An 8,911-nucleotide genomic window follows, 5' to 3' on the forward strand; every position below is an offset into this window, starting at 1 on the left:
TTGTTGATCTTTTCAAAGAACCAGCTCCTGGTTTCATTGACCCGTTCTGTTTTTTTGTTTTTTGTTTGTTGTTGTTGTTTAGTTTCTATATCATTTATTTCTACTCTAATCCTTATTATTTCCTTCCATCTACTGGCTTTGTATTTTGTTTGTTGGTCTTTTCCTAGCTCCTTTAGGTGTAAGGTTAGGTTGTTTGAGATTTTTCTTACTTGAGGTAGGCCTGTATTACTATAAATGTCCCTCTTAGAACCACTTTTGCTGTATCCTAAAGATCTCGGACTGGTGTGTTTTCATTTTCATTTTTCTCCATGTATTTTTTGCTTTCCTCTTTGATTTCTTGGTAGACGCATACATTATTTAGTAGCATGTTATTTTGCCTCCATGTATTTGTGCTCTTTCCAGATTTTTTCTTACGGTTGATTTCTAGTTTCACAGCATTATGTTCAGAAAAGATGCATGGTGTGGCTTCAATCTTCTTAAAGACCTATTGTTGAGACCTGTTTTATGATTTAATACATGATCTGTTCTGGAGAATGTTCTGTGTGTACTAGAAAAGAATATATTCTGTTTTAGGATGGAATGAGCTGAATATATCTGTTAGATCCATCTGGTCCAATGTGTCATTCAAAGCCACTGTTTCCTTATTGATTTTCTGTTTGGATGATCTGTCCATTGATGTAAGTGAGGTGTGAAAGTCCCTTACCATTATTGTACAATCAATTTTTTCCTTTATGTTTGTTATTAATTGTTTTATACATTTGGATGTTCCTATGTTGGGTGGGTAAATATTTATAATTGTTATATCTCTATGTTGATTGTCCCCCATTGTGATTATATAGCATCTTTCTTTGTCTCTTCTTACAGTCTTTTTTATAAGGTCTATTTTGTCAGATACAAGTGTTGCCACCCCAGCTTTATTTTCACATCCATTTACAGGACAGATGTTTCTCCATCCCCTCACTTTCAGTCTGCAGGTGTCATAGGTCTGAAATGAGTCTCTTGTTGTTTTTATGGGTATTTTTTTTTATGTTTCAAATTTTTATTTAAATTCTAGTTAGTTAGCATATAGCGTAATATTGGTTTCAGGAGTAGAATTTAGTGATTCATCACTTACATACAACACCCAGTGCTCAACAAACAAGTGCCCTCTTTAATGCCCATCACTCATTTAGCCCATCCCGTGCTCACCTCCCCTCCATCAACCCTCAGTTTGTTCTCTGTAGTTAAGAGTTGCTTATGGTTTTCTTCCCTTTTCTTTCCCTTCCCTTACGTCTGTTTTGTTTCTTAAATTTCACATATGAGTGAAATCATGTGATTTATTTGTATTTCTCTGACTTATTTTGCTTAGCATAATACATTCTAGCTCCATCCACATCATTGCAAATGGCAAGATTTCATTCTTTTTGATGGCTGTGTAATATTCCACTTTAATCCATTCATCAGTTGATGGACATTTGTGCTCTTTCCATAATTTGCCTATTGTTGATCATGCTGCTATAAACATTGGGGTGTATGTGTCCCTTGAAATCAGTATTTTTGTATCCTTTGGGTAAATACCTAGTAGTGTAATTGCTGGGTCATGGGGTAGCTCTGTTTTTAACTTTCTGAGGAACCTCCATATTGTTTTCCAGAGTGGCTCCACGAGCTTGCATTCCCACAAACAGTGTAAGAGGGTTCTCCTTTCTCCACATCCCCACCAACATCCATTGTTTCCTGTGTTGTTAATGTTAACCATTCTGACAGGTTTGAGGTGGTATCTCATCATGGTTTTGATTTGTATTTCCCTGATGATGAGTGATGTTCAGCATCTTTTCATGTGTCTGTTGGCCATCTGGATGTCTTCTTTGGAAAAATGTCTATTCATTTCTTCTGCCCATTTCTTAACTGGATTATTTGTTTTTTGGGTGTTCAGTTTGATAAGTTCTTTATAGATTTTGGATACTAACCGTTTATCAGATATGTCATTTGCAAATATCTCTCCCATTCTGTAGGCTGCCTTTTAGTTTTCTTGTTTCCTTTGCTGTGCAGAAGCTTTTTATCTTGAAGTCCCAATAGTTCATTTTTTTCTTTTGTTTCCCTTGCCTTTGGTGATGTGTGTAGTAAGAAGTTGCTATGGCCAAGGTCAAAGAGGTTGCTGCCTGTTTTCTTCTCTATAATTTTGGTGGGTTCCTGTCTCACATTTAGGTCTTTCATCCATTTTGACTTTATTTTTGTGTATGGTGTAAGAAAGTGGTCCAGTTTCATTCTCTGTATGTTGCTGTCCCGTTTTCCCAGTACCAGTTGTTGAAGAGACTGTCGTTTTTTCCATTGGATATTCTTTCCTGCTTTGTCAAAGAATAGTTGTCCATAGAGTTGTGGGTCCATTGCTGGATTCTCTATTCTGTTCCATTCATCCATATGTCTGTTTTTGTGCCAGTACCATACTTTCTTCTTGATTACAGCTTTGTAATATAGCTTGAAGTCTGGAATTGTGATGCTTCCAGCTTTGTTTTTCTTCTTCAGGATTGCTTTGGCTATTCGGGGTCTTTTGTGGTTCCACACAAATTTTAGGATTGTTTGTTCTAGCTCTGTGAAAAATGCTGGTGATATTTTGATAAGGATTGCATTAAATGTGTAGATTGCTTTGGGTAGTATAAACATTTTAACAATATTTGTTCTTCCAATCCACGAGCATGGAATTTTTTCCATTTCTTTTTGTCCTCTTCAGTTCTTTCGTAAGTGTTCTCTAGTTTTTAGCAAACAGATCTTTTACTTCATTGATTAGGTTTATTCTTAGGTATCTTCTGGGGTTTCCCCCTTATGTAACTGTTTTCTTTTCTCTTGCTGCTTTTAAAATTCAATCTTTATCAGTACATTTTGCCAGTTAATTACTATGTGTCTTGGTGTGGACCTCCTTGGGTTGATTTTGTTGGGGGCTCTCTCTGCCTCCTGGATATGAATTTCTGTTTCCTTCCCCAGATTTGGGGAGTTTTCAGCTATTACTTTTTCCAATAGATTTTCTGCCCCCCTTTCCCTCTCTTCTCCTTGTAGGAGAAGAGTGCAAATGTTATACTTAATGAAATTGCTGGGTTCCCTAAGTCTATTCTCATTTTGCAGATTTTTTTCCTCTCATCTGCTCAGCTTGATCGCTTTCCATTATTTTGTCCTCCAATTTGCTGATCCATTCTTCTGATGCTTCTAGTCTGTTATTTATTCCATCTGGTATGTTTTAAATTTCATTTATTATGTTCTTCATCTCTGACAGATTCTTTTTTATCTGTTTATTAAGGGTCTCACTGATGTCCTCCACTCTTTTCTCAAGTCCAGTGATTATATTTATGATCATTACTTTAAATTCTCTATCAGGCATATTACTTATCTTTGTTTCACTTAGGTCTCTTGCTGTGGTTTTGTCTTATTCTTTCATTTGGGACATAGTCCTCTGTCTCATTTTGTCTAACTCTCTGTGTCTCTTGGTCTGTGTTATGAAAATCAGCCACTTCTGCTCTTGAAAGTAGGACCTTGTGAAGAAGAGGTCTTGTAGTAGTCCTGCAGTGGAGTGTCCTGTTTACCAGAAGCTCTCTCCTATGTGTGTTGTTTGCACTCTGTTATTGTAGCTGATCCACTTTTTCTTTCAGTCCAGTCACCTGCAATGGCTCTCTTTGCCTGTTTTGGGCATTGTTTGGTCTGTGTGTGTTAGTAGACCAGTCTGGGGCCACCTTGGGCTTATGTTGAGTTAGACCAGGCATTTGCCAGAGATGCAGTAGCACCAAACTGCAGGGTGCTTTCCCTGTGTTGTCTCCTGAGAAGCTTTCATTGGTGGGCAGGGCCTATAATCAGACCAGCTGTCTGCCCCCAGTGCACCGCTGGGGCCACAGTCTGACTGGTGTGTGTGGTTGTCTTTCCCTCTCCCTAGGGCAGGAGTCACTTTGGAGTGACTGTCAGGGATGCTGGTATACTGCCAGGCTTATGGCCCTGTTTTGAATGGGCTCTGGCCAAGACTGTATTGGAAGGTGCAAATCTGCAAAGCGTGCAAGGGTGGGGTGCACAGTTTCAGTAAGGTTTGCGTGTTGGTCCTCCATGAGAGGGGACCTGCCACTGCCAGGACCAAGGTTCCACTAAGCACGCTGGTTAGGAGACACTGCTGGCACAGTTTGTGCTGCTCTTCTGGGGGAAGGGGACCCAGGGCACCAAGACTGAGGCAGGCCTGGCTGGAGGAGACAGATCTGCCAAAGCCAGATGGAGCAGAGTGCAAGCAAGTTAAGTGGTGAAGGTATGTGCTGTGCTAATTCCTGAAGGTGGCCATGTGTTTATACTGAGGGATAGGGGATGGAAATGTCACCTACTAGCTCCTTTGTTTCAGGAAGAGTCTCCAGAGATCTCTGTTCCTCCAGGATATACTCTGAGATTAGTAAATAACTCTCCCTCCCTATGCCCCCAGGTCTTTTTCAAACTGCAGCTTCTGTGCTGTATCTCCAGGGTCTGTGATTTGTGCTGTCTTTTTAATGGTGGGGACTCAGTTTCCTCTTGCCCTCCTGGCTCTCTGAGAGCCAAGCATGCTGATCTTTAAAATTACAGGCCTTAAGTCCCATGGTTGTAAGAACTCATGCAATTTGGCCCCTCTTGTTTTCAAAGCCAAATGTTACGGGGATTTGTTTTCCCTGTGTGGGCTTCCTGGTGTGATAGTCTGTTTTCTCCCTTCTCCACACCCAAAAGTCCCTCCCTCCCACTGACAGTCCCATGGTCCATTTAGCCCCCACCAGGTTTCTGCTATTCCTGCCATCTTTGATGTGGCCTTCTCTCTATTTGTGAAGTTTATTCTGCCAGTCTTCAGGTCATTTTCTGTGTTATCTACATTGACCTGAATGTTATCTAGTTGTATCCTTAAGACAAGGTGAGCTTAGGGTCTTCCTATTCCACCATCTTCCCAGCAATCTACCAGGCTGCCTTTTATTTTAGCTAAGATATACATTGTTTTACCTTACCGAAAAGGTTAATTCAGTGCAGTATGAGTGTTAGCCATGGGCATATTCCTCCCTGGCTGGCCAAAAGAAAGTGTGTATGTCTGTGTGTGTGCGTGTGATCTCTATTTTTATTTGCAGGGTTCTATATGTGTTCATTACATTAAGCTGTTAATATAACTCTCATAGCCTTGGAAATTGTTTATCTGTTTGGATTTTCAATTATTGAGATTTATTAAAATCTCCCACTATGTATTTACTTATTTCTCTTTGTATTTCATAAATTCACATGTAATTTGTATCTTTCTTCTAATAATGTTTCATCTTTAAAGTCTGTTTTGTCTGATATTAATATAGTTATGCCATCATTGTTTTTATTATTACTTTCCTGCTGTATTTTTACATTCTTTCAGTTTTAAATGTTTTATGTTCTTATGTTTCTGATGTCTTTTAGGTATGGCTGGATTTTAAAAGTCTACTCTGAAAACCTCTGTCTTTTAATTAATGAATTTAACTCATTTATATTCAGTGTGATTGCTGATATTTTCAGTTTCTGCTGTTTTGTTTTGTGCTGTCTACTTACCTTTTCATTACTATGCTTTCTCTTTCTTACTTTCTTGATTGTTATTGAATCGATAATGTTTTGTTTATTCCCTTTTCTTTGTCTACTGGGCCAAAAGACCAAATGTGCTCTGTTTCTATTCCACTAATGGTGAATCTAAACATTTTAACATTAGTCTAAATTTAATGACTATCTCTACTGTTGTCCTGAACAACTTAATTCTAAATACCACTCTACTAATTTACATTTTTTTGGTCAGGTAATTTAGTTTAATCTTGTTTTATACTCTTAATATGACAATTGATTATTTGTATATACTCACCCAATTATAAATTTCTTACTATTCCTTCTTGAGTATCATTGATATTTTTTCTATGTATATAGTCCATTTTTACGAAGTACCTCCGTTTTTCAGTGAGTTGGAATTCTTACTGAAAATGTCTTCAGTTTTCTGTCATTCTTTTTTTTTTTTTAAGATTTTATTTATTTATTTGACAGATAGAGACAGCCAGAGAGAGAGGGAACGCAAGCATGGGGAGTGGGAGAGGAAGAAGCAGCCTCGCAGCAGAGCAGGGAGCCACGATGTGGGGCTTGATCCCAGGACTCTGGAATCATGCCCTGGGCCAAAGGCAGACACTTAATGACTGAGCCACCCCGGCGCCCCAGTTTTCTGTCATTCTTGAATGATGGTTTAGCTGTGTATAGATTTTAGATTTACAGTGGTTTTCTATAGACTTTTGGAGATGCTATTTCATTGTTATCTGGATTCTGTTGGTGGTAGTATAAAATCTGCTGTCAGTCTGCCATTCCTGTCTTTTCTTTCTTGGCTGCTTTTCAGGTCTTTCATTTCATTAAGGTAAATCTAGTGATTACTCTTTTTTTCCTTTAAAAAAAATCATCCTCTGAACTTACAGTGCTTTCTGAATATGGTAATTCCTATACTTGATCAATTCTAGAAAATTGTCAGCTATTATCTTTTTAAATATTACTTCTCTTTTTCAACCATTCTTAGGCTCTCCTAAGATCCTGTTAGACCAATTCTGCCAATTTTTTGCCCTATTTTCCATTTCTTTTATGTAATTTTTTTATCTTTTCATCACCTCAGTTCTCTAGGTAAATAATTTATCTCTATATTCCAGACACTATTTCTTCCTTCAACTATTTAATTTGCTATTTAATATTAACTAATGAATTTTTAATTTAAATTATTATACTTTCAGTTTTAATTTTAGATGTTCCACTAGTTCTCTTTTCAAATTTTCTTGGCCAGTTTTAATAATACATTGATCTTTTCTCATATTTTAATTATTTAAGTCTTTAATTTTTTTAAACAATTTACACATTTTTGTTAGTTCTATCAATAATTTATTTGAAGATCCTAAAGGCTTATACTTATTGTTTTGTTTGTCATACGAAATTTGTTTCTGTTATATTGTTTTCTTATGTTTTGCAATGTTGGATTGTGAAGTCATTTTTTTTTTTAAGAGACAGAGAGCACGTGCAAGCATGCAGGGGGATGCAGAGGGATAGGGAGAGAGAGAATCTTTACCAATGTGGGGCTCAATCTCATGACCCTGAGATTATAGCCTGAGCCCAAATGAAGAGTTGGACACCTAACCAACTCACCATTAAGTCATTTTTAATGGAGTTGTGTCTTCCAGAAATCCACTGTTATTTGACTTTCATGTGTATCACTCTAGAGATACTTTGTGGCTACTTCTGCCAATTTTTCCAGCCCTGCCAAGATGAAGTATTGGGAAGATGCATATTGAAGAATTGAAACTGAAACCCAAGCTATATATTTTAAAAGAATAATGCCGTACTTTATGCTGTAATTTTTAATTGTTTTATATCAGTAGGTTTTGTTTTTATTTTACAGGCATATCTCAAATCTATTGTGACTTCAGTTCCAGATCACACAAAATAGTGAATGTTATAATAAAGTCAGTCAAATGAATTTTTGGTTTCCCAGTGCATGTGAAAGTTGTGTTTACACTATACTGTGTCTGTTATGTGTTCGATAGCATTGTGTCTAAAAAATGTACATACCTTAATTTAAAAATACTTTATTGCTAAAAATGCTAACCATATCTGAGCTTTCAGTGAGTCATCCTTTGTTGAAGGGTCTTACCTCAATGTTGATGGTTGCTCACTAATCAAGGTGGTGGTTGCTGAAGGTTGGGGTGATTGTGGCAATTTCTTAAAATAAGGTGACCTGGAAGTTTGCTGCATCAATTGACTCTTTCTTTCATGAACAATATCTTGTAGGATGTGATGCTGTTTAATAACATTTAACCAACAGTGGAAATTCCCTCAAATTTGGAGTCTGTCCTCTCAAATCCTGCTGCTGCTTTATTAACCAAGTTTATGTGGTATTTTAAATTTTTTGTTGTAATCTCAACAATCATCAGGAGTAGATTGACCAGGAGTACTCGTTTCTCAAGAAACGACCTTTTTTTTTTTTTTTTAAGATTTTATTTATTTATTTGACAGAGAGAGAGAGAGCACAAGCAGGGGGAGGAGCAGAGGGAGAAGGAGAAGTAGGCCCCCCACTGAGCAGGGAGCCCAACGTGGGGCCCGATCCCAGGATCCTGGGATCATGACCTGAGCCAAAGGCAGACACTTAACCATCTAAGCCACCCAGGTGCCCCAAGAAACCACTTTCTTTGTTCATCCATAAGAAGCAATTGCTCATCCACTAAAGTTTTATCGTGATTGCAGAAATTTCAGTGACATCTTCAGGCTCCACTTCTAATTCCAATACCCTTGCAATTTCCACCACATCTGCAGTTACTTTTTGCACTAAAGTCTTGAACTTTCAATTTGTTAAAAAAAAAAAAAAGGAATATCTATTAAGTACAGTAAAATGAAGCACAACAAAGTAAGGTATGCCTGCATTTAGTTTTCCCATATTACCAAAAATGAAAATACTTTATTTTCTACCAAGAGTCAAATTAATCTTTTCATGAAATATAAATCTAGTCCTAGAACTTCCCAGCTTAAAACTCTTCAATGGTTTTCTTTTTTCTTTTCTAAGAATAGAATAGGATCTAAGATCATTAACATGTTCTTCAAGGCCCAGAATGATCTGATCCATGACAATTTTGCTAGTCTTATCTCAGTCAGTTTCCCCAAGGTTGCTGCTCTTCGTCAGTTCCTCAAGAGTATTATGTTCCTTCCCAACTCTGAGCCTTCGCACATGTTATTCCTTCTGCCAGGCCTCTTCTCTGTCTCAGCCTCACTTGGAAAATGCCCACTTGTCTTTTTGGTCTCAGCTTAAATGTCTCTTCCTCAGAAAACCTTCTCTGAATTCCCCAGTCTCATAGCCAGTCAAGGTTATACTCCCATATTACTTACTTTCAGAGTACTCTGAGGATTTTCTTTAAGTATAATTAAATCATTTCTTTTT

This window comes from Ursus maritimus, unplaced genomic scaffold (genome assembly GCF_017311325.1).
Source record: "Ursus maritimus isolate PB19 unplaced genomic scaffold, ASM1731132v1 scaffold_26, whole genome shotgun sequence".
Lineage (NCBI taxonomy): Eukaryota > Metazoa > Chordata > Mammalia > Carnivora > Ursidae > Ursus > Ursus maritimus.